Source organism: Protopterus annectens, chromosome 6.part0 (genome assembly GCF_019279795.1).
Source record: "Protopterus annectens isolate FY-2018-M chromosome 6.part0, PAN1.0, whole genome shotgun sequence".
Classification (NCBI taxonomy): domain Eukaryota; kingdom Metazoa; phylum Chordata; order Ceratodontiformes; family Protopteridae; genus Protopterus; species Protopterus annectens.
In genome coordinates, this window is record NC_056737.1 from 1,445,248,906 (window position 1) to 1,445,268,180 (window position 19,275).

The 19,275-nt window shown below is 38.0% G+C and overlaps 1 protein-coding gene and 1 non-coding gene across 2 annotated transcripts in view; one reads left to right on the forward strand and one right to left on the reverse strand.

Moving 5' to 3' along the window:
* Positions 1-19,275, reverse strand: part of LOC122803989 (histamine N-methyltransferase-like) — a 375,890-nt gene that overhangs the window by 87,899 nt on the left and 268,716 nt on the right. The window lies entirely within an intron of this gene.
* Positions 9,694-9,857, forward strand: LOC122805063. Its single transcript, XR_006365291.1, has one exon. It is a non-coding gene; the product is annotated as a U1 spliceosomal RNA (small nuclear RNA).

Genomic DNA, 19,275 nt, shown 5'->3' on the forward strand with positions numbered 1-19,275 from the left:
CAACCGGGGCCCCCAACATAGGACAGGTATTCACGTTTTGCCAGGAGAGCGACCAATTGTTGTAGCATTTCAGTTGCTTATTCTGTTTATTATTATATTTTGCTGTTCCACATACAAATTTACTGTTTTATGCTACCATTTTGATATATATCTGGGAAATGTTTGTCCTGAGATATCAGGACATTTGACATTTGTTCGGTTTATTTACAGGACACGGCTGGCCAGAGAGGGCATATCTCTCTCAGGGTGGAACAGGTGTTTACCTTGGAACATATGCATCAAATTTTCAGGGATTACAATGTTTCAGTAACGATATGTTGCCTAATATACCATCAATGTCATATTTATTACCCCATTTTGCTGCGTAACTCCCATTATGTGCTCTCTGCGATTGCATATTCTTCACGTCACCCGTCAAATGCGGATCACATGATCTGTTGCTTCAATAATCTCCCATATCCTCTACACGACTGCTACGTACCCTTCTGTCATAACACGTGTATCTCCTTCCCTGTATCCACTGTAGTGTCTACAATCACTATTTACTCTGCTGTGTGTTCCCCTGACCTATGTTCAGATTTAACAGTATGTGGGTAGGTCTTCGACCCGATATCACTACTGTTAACAGAAACACAATGTAGTCTGGTCCCTGATCTACAATAGACACAAAGAGGCAGACACTCCTTACCTGGGCCTCCTGTTTAAGGCTGCACGTTTTCTTCTTGGGATCCAGTTTTCCGCTTTTCAGCCACAGATCAGACAGTAAACAGCCTCTTTACACACAACAATTCAGTCGGAGGTCTTTTCATTCAAGAAGAACCATTTATGCATATTCTCCAGCGTACATGTCTAACCAGCCATGCACTCTGACCTGTAGCTTACCAAGGGAATTCCGGATTACAAAGATCACAATGTGAAATAAGTTGTTACAACCAGACTGTAGTTATCAGTAGGCTTTTCTAAGTGACAGCCGATAACACAGGAGGCTCGGGTTCGGAACGTTTTAGTAGTGTACACAGGCAGGCTAAATAATATACAGTCCAAGTATGAGAGTTTTGTCTGACTCTATACAGTAAGCAGTTACTTTATATAGTGTTTACAATCAGCTTTTGCCCACCTTACTGACGTGGTCGGTCACAGGGCATTTCCATCACTATGGTCCGCAATTGTCTATACATACGTGGGTGCTGGGGTCGTGCTTTTAAATTGTTTTCCCATGGGGATATCACAGCCTTGCAAGGCACCTTGTACATTACAGTATCCTTTTGTGATTGTAGCTGTTTCAAGGACCCTAGACTGTTACGATACAGTGGACAGTTAATTTCTTAATACGTTGCTTTGTCTCTCTGGTAAGGAGTTGTACTGCTATCTTCGATAGAGCTCACAAGGCCATCCTCCTCTGGGGAAGGAGTGCTGTTATGCATGTACATACATTTATTGTTCTGTAACCCAGCAAATAATTAATGATGACAGACATGAGCCTGCTGTACTGCTTACTGCCAGGTTCAGAATTCCATCACAGTACAGCTTAGCTTCACCAATTACATGCAGGCTTAGTTCTACTGCCATATTGTACGGTACAATTCAATACATTATGTAGTATTTCGAGTGTAAACTGGAACTTCATATGTGTTTCTATATATTTTGAACAACATCCATCCGCCATATGCATGTTGTTCCGACCCTTACCTTGACCGTGTGTATTTGTCCGTCCAGCTACGCTAATCTCCACATGTGATGTCCCAGTTTCCCCTTCTTTGCCTGTAGCACCCTGTTAGGACGTCCTGTGTGGTAGGCACCTGTTCCGCTATATGTGATCGACTTCACTGCAAAGATAATCATCGATGCGGTGGTCCAACGACCCGACTTGTCCACATGTGTACAGTTATGTGCACCGTGTCGTATGCAAACCTAGATGGTTTGGACGGGTACATACTACATGCCGGATGTACACATTCTGCTGACACATTCACATGCAGCCATTTACATATCTGTACCTGCGGTGGGTTAGTGACATGTGGGGTACGTATTTGCCCGCGTGGCATTGCCTAACACGAACATCTTACCACAGTTCAGGTATGCACATTGTGTGTGGTTGTATAGCTGCACACGGATGCTAGCAGGTTTGGGTGCAGGGGTATACATGGGTGTGACTGACATGTACAATGAGGCTATTGTGTAGTACATCCGAATGCATGGGTTCTGCTTCTGGATATTACACTTCATCATACACCATCCAGTGTATGCAACAGAGACGTTGCTGGGTCTGGGATATGTTGCTATGCACATGTTTGCCTGTGTTTGAGGTATCTTGCTTCCTTACTGTTGTTATGTCAGCACAGCTACCCGGCTATGTACTGTCACTACTGCTTGTGACCATTATGGTTGGCACCTTTTCCAATGCCCATAGTGGGGCATGTTATGTGGACACTTCGAATTTGCAGGACTACACATACCCAGGGCTAGTGCAGTTGACAGAACTTCACTTGTTTGCCATACTATGAGCTTATTCTGTAAGCGTTTGGGTTCCTTATTTATTTTCTTATGCCATGTCTGTGTTCCATATCGTAATGTATATGTTTTATGCTACTATTTACATGTATATTGCGGGAATTTGCGTGGCAGGGGATCGGAGGTCATTTTCCATTTATACGATTGTTGCAGGGACACGACTGTCCAATCAGGGACTGTCCATGGCACATTGGGACAGCAGGTAACCCTGGTGACCATGCCCATGTCGCTACTGGGATTTCCACCTTTTCCATTTTCCGATCTGGGATATTTCCGGGACTCACATCTGACTTTACAGGCCGACACATACAACGGGTCACTATATAGCATAGAAATTCACTTGTTTGCCTAAATAATATGCTTATTATTGTGGCAATTTCCTTGCTTATTCTGTTTCTTGTGTCATTTAGGTATTTCTGTTGCAGAAATAACCAATTCATGCTACCATTACATTAAATACGGGATATCATTGTGTCCTACAATCGTAGCACATCAGCCATTTCTAATACGTTTTTCGGGACACAACTGTCCATGGAGAGACTGCCCCTACCAAAGTGGGACAGGTGGTGACCTTAGTCACTGCTCCTATGTCGGTCTTGGCGCTGACATGCGGCTGTACACCTTCTCTGAGTGTAAACACTGACAGTGCATTGCGGGACGAAGGCGGTCTTATGCGTATCCTTTGCTCCTTGGACGGGTACACTTATGCCTTCGTGGCTTCTATTTGCTTCTCCGTTAATTTGGAACGGGGACTATGTTGCATACTGTACGTGCGTTTCATTCTGCACGGGACCTGGCTGCTGCCATTACTATTGTGGGCGGACCGTGGCTGTCAGCACATTAGGTTGCTCACCTCATGCTGGCTTAGACACGCCTCCAGACGCATCCTACCTGGGCTCGCTCACGTACACTACGCACGTGTCTGTGATTCCAGTGCACTCTCATTAATATGTATATGGCGCTACTGCGCCGGATATTCCATGCACCGCCGGCGCAGGCCTTACGCCGGCCTTGCGCCGAGCTTCATGAATCCCGGGGTATGTTTTTTACTTTTTCATGGTTTGCTATAACACCAAGGTTTTATTTGGTGATTTTTTTATTGCTTTAGTCAGGGTTACATAGTATACGTCTGATTATTTCTACTTGTATTTCTTTCTTTCTTTTTTGTATTTTATTGCTATAATCACAGGTGAGCCTGCCACTGGCACTGTAGCTCTATTGCCACCTGATGTCTGAGTATCAGTAGCCTCTGCTGATGATGGCATTGATGAAGAGGCACAGTCTGGGGTTGTAAATGATGTGTCTGACACTGAGGTTGGGGCTCAGACATCCCCTTCCCAGAGTTTGGGCACAGTATGCCTATGCATATCCATAACATGGAGCCCTCTGTGAAAGCATAGCTTGATGGTGACATGGCTGATCAGGGTAGTGTGGTTTCCCCAGATTCAAAGCTGATGGACTCTTCCCCTAGCTATCATGAGGGTGAAGCACCACATAGGGGTGTTGGTAGAGGTGCTCAAAAGAGGCATGAATTGTGCCTGTAACCTGACGGTGTGTCAGTAGGTGCCACCCTACATATGTTTAGGGCTATCATGGAGGCACAGGCAAGTTCCACAAAGAACACAAATTAGGTAGTTAGAGTAATGTATGTTGTGCAGACTGGCATGTGAGCCTGCCTAAACCACATGTGCAAGTCCTTGAAATGAATGAATGATACAATGGATTGATTAGTGGCTATTACGGAACATCTGCCAAAGGAACGTCAGCCAATATATCACGAAAGAGCTGCTATATTGTCAGATGTTAGCTGAGGTGTCCCTATCAGATCCCACTCTCATAGTATCCACACCTAGATGTGGTAGACCATGTGGTTGTGGTCATGAACATAGTCATGATGACAGCTCATCCAGCAGACATCATTCACATTCAAGCAGCACCCTGACATCTAGCCAGGGTCACAGAATGAGCAGTTTAACTCTAGGAAAAGGTAGTTCATATGGTCAGGGGCGGTGATGGTGAACTGAATTTTCTACCACACACAGCTTCCACCTCTCCAGGATGCCAGGATATAGTGCTAATACAACTAATTTGGTTGTGCTCTTGCAGACTTATATACACACATATATATCCTACCCACACTACCTCACACATACATACTGCACTTATATATATCCTGCCCGTACCAACTCACACACATATATACTTTTATATATATATATATATATATATATATATATATATATATATATATATATATATATATATATATATATATATATATATATATATATATATATATATATATATATATATATATATATATATATATATATATATATATATATATATATATATATTTATTTATATATATATCCTGCCCATACCACCTCACATATACATACTTGTATATATCCTGCCTATACCACCTCAGACACATATATACTTACATATATCCTGCCCATACCACCTCACACATACATATTCATTTATTTAACATTTGTTTATCTGGAAAGTCCGACTAGGACAGAGCCTAATTTCAGTGTAGGCCCAGGGAGAAACACTCCAGATGCATGTCTTTGTAACATGGGAGGAAACCAGAGCACCCAAAAGAAACCCACACAAACACAGGGAGGATATGTACACTCCACACAGAAGGCACCCCAGCTGAGATTTGAACTGGAGAACCTCTTGTTGTGAGGCAACAATGCTAACTGCTACACCACTGTGTTGTCCAGAAACTTGTATATATATCCTGCCCATACCACCTCACACATACATACTTACATATATCCTGCCCATACCACCTCACGTGTACATATTTATATAAATCCCACTTATACCACCTCACATGTACATACTTATATATAACCTGCCTGTACTACCTCACACGTACATACTTATATATATCCTACACATACCACCTCATACACATGCACATTTATCTATATCTTTAATATCTGACTTCTTTACTGGCCCTGACAATGTGTACTTGCCGTTAAACTGATTTCACACACTCACTCAAACACACATGCACAAATACTCTCACACACACACACACACACACACACACACACACACACACACACACACACACACACACACACACACACACACACGCGCACACTTTGTTTATGTCAGGCTCGATCTTCTGTAACCCCCACTCCAAGTGATGATGCCTGTACCCTGCTCTTTGCACTTTCTTTGTGTCTTAAGGTTGCCTATGTCTGATGCACAAAGTGGATACCTAATGTTTCCTTAGTCAGTGCCTGCTGTCATCAAGATTGTGTACTGAATTGCATTTTTGTGTTTTTCTGCTCAAGTTCAATGGTGTTAGTATGTTGTGCTCCTAATTGTAGTTATAGTAGTGTTAGTAGTAGTAGAGTCCTCTTAATTATGATTTACTGCTTGCTAGCATCATGTTCAGATGATGCTGATATTGTCCTGGCAACTCTTGGGGTGTGTGACTTGAGCAACTTTTATGCATGATGCAAAGTAGTGAGCAGGGCAAGAATGTGTGTTTGGGCAATACATAGCTGGTTTACAGTTTTGGATGGCATATTCTCATTTGTGTCTTATGTAGTCGTTCTGTATTTGCATACGTATGCTTGATCTTGTATATACGTGGATGCTGGTGAAATTTAATTAAACATTGTGTCTTGGTTTGACATGGGCCTGCTTTGTCTTGATGCACAGACTGTATACATGTGCTGGGAAAAAACATTTTCATATACCTTTTATTGCTTCCTTGTTTTTATATTTTATGTTACATATGCCACTCATAAGTTAATACTGACTTATCTTAGTTAAGTACAGTACTTGTATATGAGGGTAGTCCATTTATCTCTTCTTTACAGGTTCATCACTTACCTTTGCTGCTGATACTAGTTGTCACTTCTCGGGACGACTTTGTCTGATGCTCACAGAACACAGCCAGTATATGGGTAAGTAAAGGGTCATTATTTTGCATGCATTACTGTTACTGTTTGTATGTGCTTAGCTTAACTATTCACATATGTAGTGAGAGTGTACAGTCTTCTCTGCCTCTTAGCCATGGCCGTAGGATACTGCACATGCCTCTATCTGACAGCATCATCCCCAGCTGCTTGTTCTTCATCAGAATCCTGATCTGTGTTTGCTGTTCCTGGTTGCCCTGCCTGTAGTGCTTAGAACTGTGGCCCTTGGCCTTGTTCTCCCTGCTGTAACTGTTTCCTCACAATAATGTTTTGTAATATGGCACATGCTGTCAGTATTTTGGCAAAGGTGGCTGGGTCATACTGTAGGACACTATGTATCTACACATTGGAAAAATGACATGACTGAACCAAAAACACGCTCTATAGAATTTCAAGTTTGAGCATGTGCATCATTATAACACTGATCTTGTTGCTGTGTGGGCTTTTCATGGGTATCATGAGTCAAGCTTCCAGTGCATAACCTGCATCCCCCACTCGATGTCCTTGTGGGAATTCGCTTCTAGAAAACATTGGATAAAGGTTATAGGTGTGCTATGAGTGGGTGTCATAGAGACTGCTAGGGTTAACTGATCACACATTACAGAGGATTCCTCGGACATTACAGACCATCTGACAGTTGACAGAATGATAGCCTTTTATGTTAATGAAACTCCTTCCCAGTTCACTTTGTAGGGATTTTATTTCTATATGTGTGAAGTCTATGGCCTCCAGAAGATCTGGGAAATGTGTTGTAACATAGAAATGATGAATGGTCTCTGCTCTGGGATACTTGGAGACCAGATATGCTGCTGTTGTACATGTTGCAGGATTGTATTAAGAAATCAGTGTAATATTCTGGAAGCTGGGCAGCGTGGTGGTGCATCAGTTAGTGTTATCACCTCACAGCAAGAGGTTGTCCATTTCGATTCTCACCTGAGGTGCCTTCTGTGTGGAGTCTGCATATCCTCCCTGTGTTTGCTTGGGTTTCCTCTGGGCATTTTGATTTCCACCCACATTCCAAAGACATGCAGCAGGTGAACTGGACACTCTAAATTGTTCCTAGGCATGATTGTGTGTGTGAGTATATGGTACGGATGAATTACCATGGCAAGGCTAGCTACCTAGTGGTGTAAACCTTGGCTCTAGATGATTGTCACTATTGAAGTGACACCTTTAACCCCATGTTCAAAAATGGGAAAAGGGTTGAGGATGGATGGATTCTTGAGGCTGAGGCCTGTGACACCCCCTGATATGTCCCCTGTTGGTTTCTGAAACATTCCTGAAGTTACCAGATGTAATACTACATATACTTTGGTTTCCACTGAGATTGGTTCACAATAATATCCACAGTGTCACAAGTGAGGGTGGAAGAAATTGACTATTTCCTCTATGGTATCTCTGTCCAACCTGTAGTGCTCTATTATTTGTATGTCATGAAGTCCATAATAGGTCAAACATGATTAAAACACTCTATACCTTCTAGGCAAAGGTCTGACAGCAGTAGCACCTTGTATTAAAGCATGTTGGACATACAGATTAATTATAATAGTAGCAACCTCTAACATTTTCCTCTAAGTGCCTTTGTATCTGTATTCCAAAGAGAATTGGAATTAAAGGCTAAATACGTATTTCACAGTATTTTGCTAAAACAGATTTTAAATTGATCAGCCAATAATTTCTAATTTCATTTTTTCCCCTATAAATAGGTATAACACTAGATAATTTCCACAGACTAGATATGTCATACCATCTAATAAAATAATAATATAATATGCATTATTGAGCATCTGGCAAAAACAAGTACAGATATAATAACGATAGATATGCATCAACATGAGTTTATAAAGTGCAGGTCTGCCTTAACCAAGCTTGTTAATTTTGATGATCAATTAACTATGACAATATACATAGGATTATTAGCTGATATTGCCTATCTGGATTTGGTTTAGGCTTTCAACTCTTCCCAATATTGTAATTTATAACTACTTGATTAAAGCAAGGGCAAATAATTACCTAACTAGATACATTATGCTCTGGCTGACTATATAGAGAATATAGTCTGATTATTTATCATTAAGAACAGGAATACCATAGGTTTTAGTCACTAAGCTTGCATTATCTGTCTTTTCCTGAGTTCCCAAGAACAAGTACTACTCAAAGAACAAATATGCTGACAACTGTAAAGCTGGTTTTATTTCCTAGAATGGATCTGATATTGACAACATGAACACTTACATGAAGCAAACAAAAAAAAATGGGATAATCAAACTGGCATAAAGTCTGGCATGGGCAAATCAAATATGTATTTTGGAAAATATAATTTAAATAAACCACTATATTTAACATCATTATCTCTAAAGGAGGTATAACATTACAAAGACTGGGAATAAGTGTATATTCCGATTTTTCTTTCAGCTGCCATGTTTATCTTATGATGACTGGACTAGTCCCACTAGACTAGTGGCCTCTTTTCAGAGGAGCTTCCCTTACTCTTTTTGATAGTTGCTGTGGGATCTTTTACATCCAGCTGAGCTACCACCAACTCAAGCAAATGGGGACTAGGTTTAATATTTCATTCAGTGGATGGCATACTACTATCAAATAAAAATAATGTCAATAATAGTCACAGTATTGTATTTCTTTTGTTTTACTTAAACACACACAACCTTACTAGAGCAGGTAATCAATAGTTTAGCAGAGATTGAACAGTTGGAGTAAATAATTTCAATTGCTGACTCTATCATTACCTACTTATCACTGTATTATTACACTTCAGGTATCCAGTTTTGATCAAATAAAATAATAATCACAATAATATATTTCAGTTTGTTTTACTCAGGCATACACACACACACACACACACACACACACACACACACACACACACACACACACACACACACACACACACACACACACACACACACACATGCACACACAGACATACACACACACATACACACAGTTGCTCTACCAACCATATCAACAACTGTTCTGCTGTGATCAAACAATCATTGAGGTTATTAACTTTCAATCATAGACTGCCTCGATACCTATTCATTATTGTTACTTTACTGGCTGTATAAACTAGCCAATTTTGATGAAATTGAAGAAATAGTAATAATAATAATAGTCACTGTAATTTATTTTTGCCCATTTTCCTCAAACACACACTGTCTCTACAATGCCTGATCAAAAAATGTTTTAACTGTAACCAAATGATAGTATTCCCCCTACCAGTAAGTATGAACTATGATCAAGAAGGTGATTTTCCCAGGGTGAGGATCTTCCATTGCACACTTTAGTTGGCTTGACCCCTGTGACCTTCCCAAATGTGGGAAACTCAACTGCATAATTTATAGTAGTGGGGGTCTGCATTCTTGCAGTCTCTTGACTTAAACTAACAAAAAACAGATCTGTTTCTTTCAATCTATCCTTCCTAGCTCAAAAGCATCATTCTAAGGGAATACAGTATTTGTCAGCTTGGGAGGACTTGGTTAACAGACCACATTATTTCGCCAAGGATGATTTCCTCACCACTGTAGACATATGATGGTCAAAGGCTAGATTACTATCTATGTGTGTCCCTATGTCCCTGAGTACTGGGTCAGCTCTAAGGGATGTGTTGGGTCAAACAAAAAAAACTTTTCCAAAGCTGACTACAATCTCCTGAGAGCAGGTATAAGCAGCTTCTCAGCCACTGTCCCTTCAGTAGGAACAAGCATTAACATCCAAGCCTGCACCAAAAAACTATATGAGAACCTACATAGCTGTATGGACTCAGCAATACCCGGAAGGACCAAATTATCTTCCTCAAGGAAGAGTAAACCTGTCTGGTGGACATCGGCAATAAACAAACTCTATAATAAAAGGGAAAAAAATTGCTGTCCTGGACCAAGAAGGAGCAGGTGTCAAGTTGTAAGCTATTTCTCCTTTGTCTGAACAAGCAAATAAGGTCACTGGTAAAAATCTTCTAAGGCTAACTTTGAGTCCAAATTGGCCACATCCACTAAAGACAATGACAAGGTCTTCATATACGACCACAATCTGAAAGGTTACACCAAAATCGTCTCTGAACTGGTGGTCAATAACACCACATACATAAATGCTGTAGATATAACCAACCTGCTGGTAGATAGATTCAGTTAAAACTTCACCCCCTGCCCCCCCATCAGTACCCCAGGACATCCCTAGCACATGCCCCCCTCCCCTCATCACCAGAGAGCAGGTGTTTAATGCCCTCTCAAAGGCAAAAAATACAGTCTCCATGGGACCTGGCAACATCCCTGGCTGTATCCTACATGAACTCAGGCATGAGCTGTCAGTTCCATTAGGCACCCTATTCAAGCAAAGCCTGAGCATCAACTTCATCCCAGCTGAATGGAGGACAGCCACTGTGATCCCTCTACACAAAGGTGGAGCATCCACTGACCTGGGCAGTTATAGGCCCATCAGCCTAACTAGCTTGATCTGCAAGGCCATGGAATGCATTATCATGGACCTTATACACAAGGACATTGGCAACCTCCAAACACTTGACCCCACACAGTTTGGTTTTGTCAAAGGGAGATCATGCCTGTTAAACTTGTTTGACTTCTTCGAATCAGTCACCAAAGTCATGTACGAGGGGAAGATGGTGCATACTGCCTACCTTGACCTGGCCAAAGCCTTCGACACAATTTCCCACTCAGGCATAATAAATAAATTCTCCCATCTAGGCATCAACCTGTATGTTACCAGATGAGTAGCTAACTTGGTCACTGATAGAATGAACTCAGTCAAAATAGGGGAAGCCATCTCTAGTACTAGACCCATAATGAGTGGTGTACCCCAAGGATTGCTATTGGGGCCTCTACTGTTTGGGATATACTTTTCTGAGGTGTAAGCCAAAAATCAGGGACTATGGCTGACCAAGTTTGCAGATGACTGCAAGCTGGGTGCTGTCTTAAATTCCCCTAGTAATGTGAACATCCTCCAAGAGGGCCTTACCCAAACTAATGACTGGTGTCAGAAGCATGGCCTCAAACTGAATGCCAAGAAATGCATTATTATCCCCTTTGGGAAAAATAGTGTCCCCATGAAGGATTTGAGCAGCCAAGTTGACAGCAACCTGACGTTTGACCACCATTGTTGCCTCCATTGTATGGAAGGCTTTCTATATGTCCCACATGATAAGTAAGCATATTTCATCCAGGAACAAGGAGGTCATAACATTCCTGTACTCCTCCCTTATCACACCCATTACTGAGTAAAATGCCCCATTCAGCATATACCTTGTCAAGCACATGCAGCAGCTGGAGAGACCACAGAGGATCCTGAGCAGGAAAATCCAGGGTCTCAAACACCTGTCCTATAGTGATAGGTTAAAAGCCCTGGCAAACTACTCAGTCTCATATAGACTGTTCAGAGGTGACCTGTGTCTGGCATACAAGGCCATATCAGACCCAGCCTTGATGGAGTAACTCCATAGGTTCGTAGGTGTGTACTAGGCTAATGGCCCTGGAGCCTTTACAAGCCTAGCCCATAAGATTACCCTGGCATTGTGCCACCTGACCTTAATTCCTATTGTCTCTGTCGAATAGAGCCACTGGAGTGATCCTCGGGGTGAATTTTCTATTTCCCATCCACTCATCAAGATTTCTCTTGAAGAGTGCCAGTGAGGTGCTCTGTTTGACATGTATGGGAAGTCTAGTCCATAGCATGGGCAGTCTCTGGGTTATGAAGCTGTCCCTCCAGCATGTTCTGTTGACTGTGGTAATGAGGTTGAGGTCTGTGGAGTGTGTGGTGCAGAGGAATTGGGATTTCTTTAGATGTAGTATTTCTAACACAGATTGGTCAGACATAGCTTTGTAAGTCAAGCAGAGATCGCCTCTAAGTAGGCGATATGAGATAGAGAATATTTGGAGTTTTTTGAGTCTGTCCATGTAGGACAAGTGTTTAAGGCCTAGGATCCTCTTTGTGAGGTACTTTTGTGGCCTCTCCAGTTGTTGCAGATGTCTAGTGAGGTAGATGCCAAATGAGGCATTGTACTCGATGATTGGCCTAATGAGGGAAGAGTAGAGGGATGCAATAACCTCTTTCTTCCTGGATGCAAAACCCTTAGTAATGAAATCTGCCACAAAGAAGGACTTTCTGACCACAGTGACAATGTGGTGGTTAAAAGAGAGATTGCTGTCAACCTGTATTCCCAGATCACTTACAACACCTTCTGTGTTCAGTGGACTACCATCGATGTGGTATTTCATGGGAACTGTTTTTTTTCCCCAAAGGGGATGACGACACATTTTTTGATATTGAGCTTAAGGCTATGGCTCTGATGCCAGTCGGTCTCAGTGAGGCCTTTCTGTAGGATGTCAACATCACTTGGGGAGTTAATAATAGCAAAGTCCATGATGATGATGATGCATTCCAGATCTTTGCATATCAGACTCGTCAGGCTAATGGGGTGATAGTTCCCGGGTCTGTCATTGCTCTTCCTTTGTGGAGAGGGATGAGTACAGCAGTGTGCCATTTGGTAGGTACAAAGCCTGAGGTAGGGCTGTGATTGAACAGGGCACACAGGTGATGTGCCAGTTCACTCTGTAGTTCATGTAGAACACAGCCAGGGATATTAAGAAACACAGAAAAAACTTCTAAAATGAATAAAATGACACTGGAGTGGCAAACAACTTAAAAGTGCATAAAGCGCTTTTCATTTATTTAAGTTAAACTTCTTCAGATGCATAAAAGACAATGAAATAATCACTTTTTATAAAAAACATATGGGCATGAGTTAGCCAATCAGCATAGATGCTATAGTAATGTCAGCTATAGAACCATTAAATCTTTTCATCCCATGCAAAGCACAGGAAAACACTGCTGCTTATACTCAGCATATTTAATTAAAACAAAACACCACTCACAAACTCCATAGCACCTACGTTGTATAAAAATATATAAATATAAAGTATACGCTTGTATCAACAAAAAGTATGCATATACACACAAACCTACATAATAAGATGAAATAAAATAAAGAATGATCGCAGAGAAACACACATAGTAAATAAAACAACAGTTAATCAACTATTGCATACCTCTATACTAAACCTGAATACCTAAGGCTGAAGGGGTGAAATATACTAAAAGTATACTATAAAAATTAATTATAGGTACACTATGTGGGTTTGTTTACACATATATCTGTTGTAATTTAATGAGTACCCTGGGTTTAGTTTTACCTTTTATCCCTCCCCTTAGTTCTTTGAGGTTAATATAGAGTTAAGTGACAGCTGTTAGGTTTAACTTGGATATATTGTGCACTTTATATTTATAGTATACTTTTAGCCTATTTCGCCCCTTCGGGCTTAGCTATTCGGGTTTAGTATAGGGGTGTGCAATAGTTGATTAACTGCTGTTTTATTTACTATGTGTGTTTCTCTGTGAGCATTCTTTATTTTATTTCATCTTATTATGTGGGTTTGTGTGTATACACATATTTTATGTTGATACAGGCATATACTTTATATTTATACATTTTTATACAACGTAGGTACTATGGAGTTAGTGAGTGGTGTTTTGTTTTAATTAATATGCTGAGTATAAGCAGCAGTGTTTTCCTATGCTTTACATGGGATGAAAAGAGTTAATGGTTCTATAGCCGACATTACTAAAGCATCTACACTGATTGGCTAATTCATACCCATATGTTTTTTATAAAAAGTGATTACTTCATTGTCTTTTATGCATCTGAAGAAGTCTAATTTAGATAAATGAAAAGTGCTTTATGCACTTTTAAGTTACTTGGTTGCCGCTCCAGTGTCGTTTTATTCATTTTAGAAGTTTTTTATGTGTTTTGTGATCTGGTTTGTTTTATGGCATCTGGAGGGACTGGCAGTCTGAGAATGTTTTCTCCACTACAGGACAAAGCTGAAATTGGGGATTTAACAACACTGATCGAGGTTATGACCTTTAGTTTTTTTTTTTTTTTTTTTTTTTATATCGGCATTCGAAAATTTAGTTTGATCATTTCAGTTCGATGTTTTGTGATTCGAACTAGTAAATTTTCGAAATGCTGATATAGACCCCTTATAATTGGCTTAGATATAGAGAAAGCCTTTGATTTCCGAAATTGGGACTATTTATTCAAAATCCTAATGCTATTTGAATTTCCTGCATCATTTGTTCATCTCCTAAAGACTATATATATATATATATATATATATATATATATATATATATATATATATATATATATATACAAATAACTTACAGTATGTCAAGTTAGGTCCTTTTACCTCTGAATCTATACATATAACAAAAAAGGCACTAAACATAGATGTCCCACATCACCGACTCTATTTGCTCTGGCTACTGAAATATTTTCAGATTCTGTTTGTAAGAATATAAAAATCAAAGGAATCGATGTTTCTGAACAATACAATTCTAAAGTAATGCTATTTACTGATGACATATTACTAACATTATCTAATACAAAAGGGACATTAGAAGAATTAGATATATTAATTGACAAATTTCACATGACTTCAGGACTCCATTTCAATAAATCAAAATCAAAATTTTTATTTTTAAATAAAAAAAAAAGAACTGCAGACTAAAGGGATCACATCAAAAGGAAACAAGAATCTACCTTAAAATATCTAGGAATTGAATTATGCAAGGATAATAATGAATTAGTCTCAAAAAACTACAATAATATCATCAATACAATTAAAATCTCTGTGGAAAAATAGAAAAAAATAATATTAGCATTTGAAGATAGACTACAGTTAATAAAAATGGTTTTACTGCCCAATATCCTATATATATATATATATATATATATATATATGTGTGTGTGTATATATATATATATATATATATATATATATATATATATATATATATATATACACACACACATACATATATATATATATATATATATATATATATATATATATAGTCATGGCAATACAACTGTTACCAGAAAGGTATACTTAAAGAAATAAATTTGTGTCTAATAAAAATGTTATGGTTTCCCAAAAGAAACAGAATAGCTTTAATATATCATATCAGACAATGGAAACAGGGAGGATTAAACTTTCCTGATATAGAAACATATATAAAAGCATCAATATCTAAAACAACCTCAGATTGTATAAGTCCAAATTACTCTGCAGATTGGAAATAATTACTAACTGTAATATCAATAAATAAATTTGATTTACAAAAAAAATTTCAAATAACAGATAAAAACAATTTGCCATGGCACATATGTATTAAACCCATTAAAACTCGTATGATTAATTATTACATTGACTCATTTAGGAAAATTATTAATGCAAATATAGATTTAAAAATCGGGTTTGATCACAAAGAACTTTCCACATAAAATATATAGAGAAATTATTAACTCTTGTGAACAGAAAGGATTTGTTTGTTGGCTCCAATGTATCAAAGAACTAAAAGTTTTAGATATGCAAGTAATAAAAACAACATATAAAATTTCACAACAGGACTGGCTAACTTTACAGAGTATTCCGTCATATTTGCATGATTTAAGTAGAATACTCAATAATTCTTCATTTAAAGAAATACCTAAATTTACGAAATACATATCTGAAATCATATATAATGACTTTGACATGGGACACAATATTTCAACATTTTACAAAATATTGATTTATAACACCCAAAACCTCATATTTGAACTATATAACAAAAGGACACTCAATACAGTTAACTGAAAAGATATTAAAACAAATATCTTTTTATCAATAAAATATACATCCTTTACACAATACTGGAAAGTTTTTAATTGGAAATTCTTGCACATAGCATTTGTTAACCCCAGATAGAATCAGTCAAATTAGTTCTTCCATAAAAAGGAGTATGTTGGAGATGTGAGCAAGTACACAATGCAGATTGGAACCACATTTTATTTTTATTGTGTTAAAATTAAGACATTTTGGAATGGTATTAATAACTTTCTACAAGCTTTATTTAATGAATCATTGTATTTAACTAAGGCTCTTGCTCTTATATTATTAAATGTAAAGGAAGGTCCTCATTTGAATAGGTCAAACATGTATCTAGTATGGACAATACTTGCAATTTCAAGGAAGTGTATAACAAGAAGATAGAATACAAACACAATATCAACTTTGGAAGACTTCTACAGCCTACTGAAGACCACAGCATTATTGGAAATTAAAATGAAAGAACATAGTATTTATTCAAAGCCATTTATCAACAACCCTTGGAGAAAAGTCTTATCATTGATTGACACTATACAATAATTGATCAGATACTCTGATAATGGATTGGGCATACTTACAGAGTAACTGTATATATTAAGATCTGTTATAGTGTCAGGCTAATGTACATAGTTATTTAAGATGTTATGTATAAATACTATGGAATTCATTCAAATGTATTTGAAAAATAAAAAAAAAATTGAGAAAAAAAGAAGCCCAAAATTTCCAGACAGAAGATATACAAAAAGATTAAGAGTGATTTTAAAAGATATAAAAAAGAAATACATACATGGAAAAGAAAGAGAGATCTCATATGGTGCAATATTTATGCAAAGGAGAAAGCTAAATTAATCAATAATAAAAAAAAAACAGCCGCAAAGATATTCAAAGGTAAATACAGGCAAAGGCATCCAGATATGGAAAATTTTACAACAGAAAAATAATATCACAAACAGGGAATGTAGAACAGAAGATTAGTAAAGCAGAAGTTAAAAAAAACAGAAGCTGAAGTTATGAAATACCTGCAAAGTGAAGGATTTAGTGTAGAAAGTCTAATACAGGTTATATTACAGTATGATGGAAGAATGAGTCCCCCAAGTAAGGAGAAACAGGAGGAGCAAGAGACATCTGAAGAAGAAACATTGACATGGGAAAGAATAAGAGATTTCATATGATGCAATATTTATGCAAAGGGGAAAGCAAAACTAATCAATACAAAAAGAGCAGCACCAAAAATATTTGAAGAGAAGTACAGACAAAGGCTTCCAGATATGGAAGATTTCCCAATACAAAAAATAAGAAAACAAAGAAGAAAAGTAGAAAAGAGGATTAGTAATTGAGAAGTTAAAGAATTAGAAACTGATGTTATGAATTACCTGTGAAGTGAAGGATTTAGTGCAGAAAGTCTAAGTCTGGTAACACTACAGCAGGATAGAACAATGGATCCGAAAATTAAGGAGAGACCAGTGGAGTGTGAAACATCTGATCAGTTGGTATATGAAGATACCAGAGCCTTCCATAGGAAACTAGTACAAAAGCTCAGCTGGAGTTGCACAACAAGGGAAGGAACATGAAATTGTGGCAACTCTGATACAGTCAATGTTGTGGAGTGATAGGCAAGTGATTTCCCATGAGAAAGAGCAATAAATGACACAGGATGAAGCTAAAGAGTATGTGGCAAAGGAAAATGCTCTAGAACTTTCTGTAGAATGCCCACAGGAAAGGGAGAACAAAAAATGTGCTCTCAGTTTAGAAGAAAATGATCTGAGAAAAGAGTTGTTTGATTTAATAGAGATGGACAGGCATATTCAGATTGATGAAAGAAATAAACTATAAGTCAAAAAACCCCCAAAAGTTAGAAGTTAAACAAATAAACACAGTAATTATGACTGTTCATAGAAATCCATGCAATATAACAGAAGTAAATAGGGTATATTACTGTGCAGCTAAATTATTAACAGATAAAGTCTTATCACAAAAACACAGAGCAGTAAGGGAAAGGAAAGGGAGAAATCAAATGCCATCATGGAAGTATCAAACAGAAAAAATGTAAAGAAATTAAGACAAGAAGTGTCATTGTTAGAAGAGTAAAGAAGCGGGAACAGCTAAAAATGCTCAGAAAGATAGACATGATAAAAGCAATGTGCAGTATCAGAACAGATTTGGATCTATTGTGCACTATTGGAAATAAACTAAAAACATCAACACCAGCAGAAAAATTTAGAAGATATGCAGATAAATATAAAGGAAAAGTATAAAATATGGAATTTATTGATGACCAAAAAAAGTTTTATAGAGAACTGGGAAACAAGGCAAAAAGAATTGAAACACCACCAATTAGAGAATTGAGAAACAAGGCAAAATGAATTGAAACACCACCAAAAAAGAGAGGAAATGGATAAACTTTGGAGGAACATCTATGAAGATCCTGTGGAACATAAAGATGCTGAATGGAAAAAGTAAAAGAAAGCATAAGAAGTTCAGATGTACAGGATATGAAATGGTATGCAGTAATGGCCAGAGAAATTGAAACAAAGTTAAAAAAAGATCCTAATTGGAAAACCCCTAGCCCAGATGCAGTACCTAACTTGTGGGTAAAAAGTATTAACATCTTTACATTAAGATTTAGCCATAAGTAAGAACTATTCATATGCACACCTCAAACAGATGCCAACCTGCTTAACAAAAGGAAAAACAATACTTTTACTTAAGAATGAACGTGCAAGGTATCCTAAAAACTATAGACAGTAACTTGTCTTCTGAATATATGTAAATTATACACTGGAATTGATGCTGACAGAGTTTATAGTCATTTAGAAGAAAACTCAGTCATAGCAATATAACAAAAGGTTAAACAAACTTTATATGGAACAAAGGCTCATTTGTTCTTAAATAAAGTCATAATGGAAAACTTTAAAAAGGGTAAGAATCTAAGTATGGCATGGATAGACTATAAAATGTAAAGACTACATATCCATAAATCAAATGGGTCTAAGGCTACCCATTCCAGGGACCTAAATATGGCCTGCAACTTAAATAGGACATGCTGGAGGGACAGATTTATCTCCTAGCGG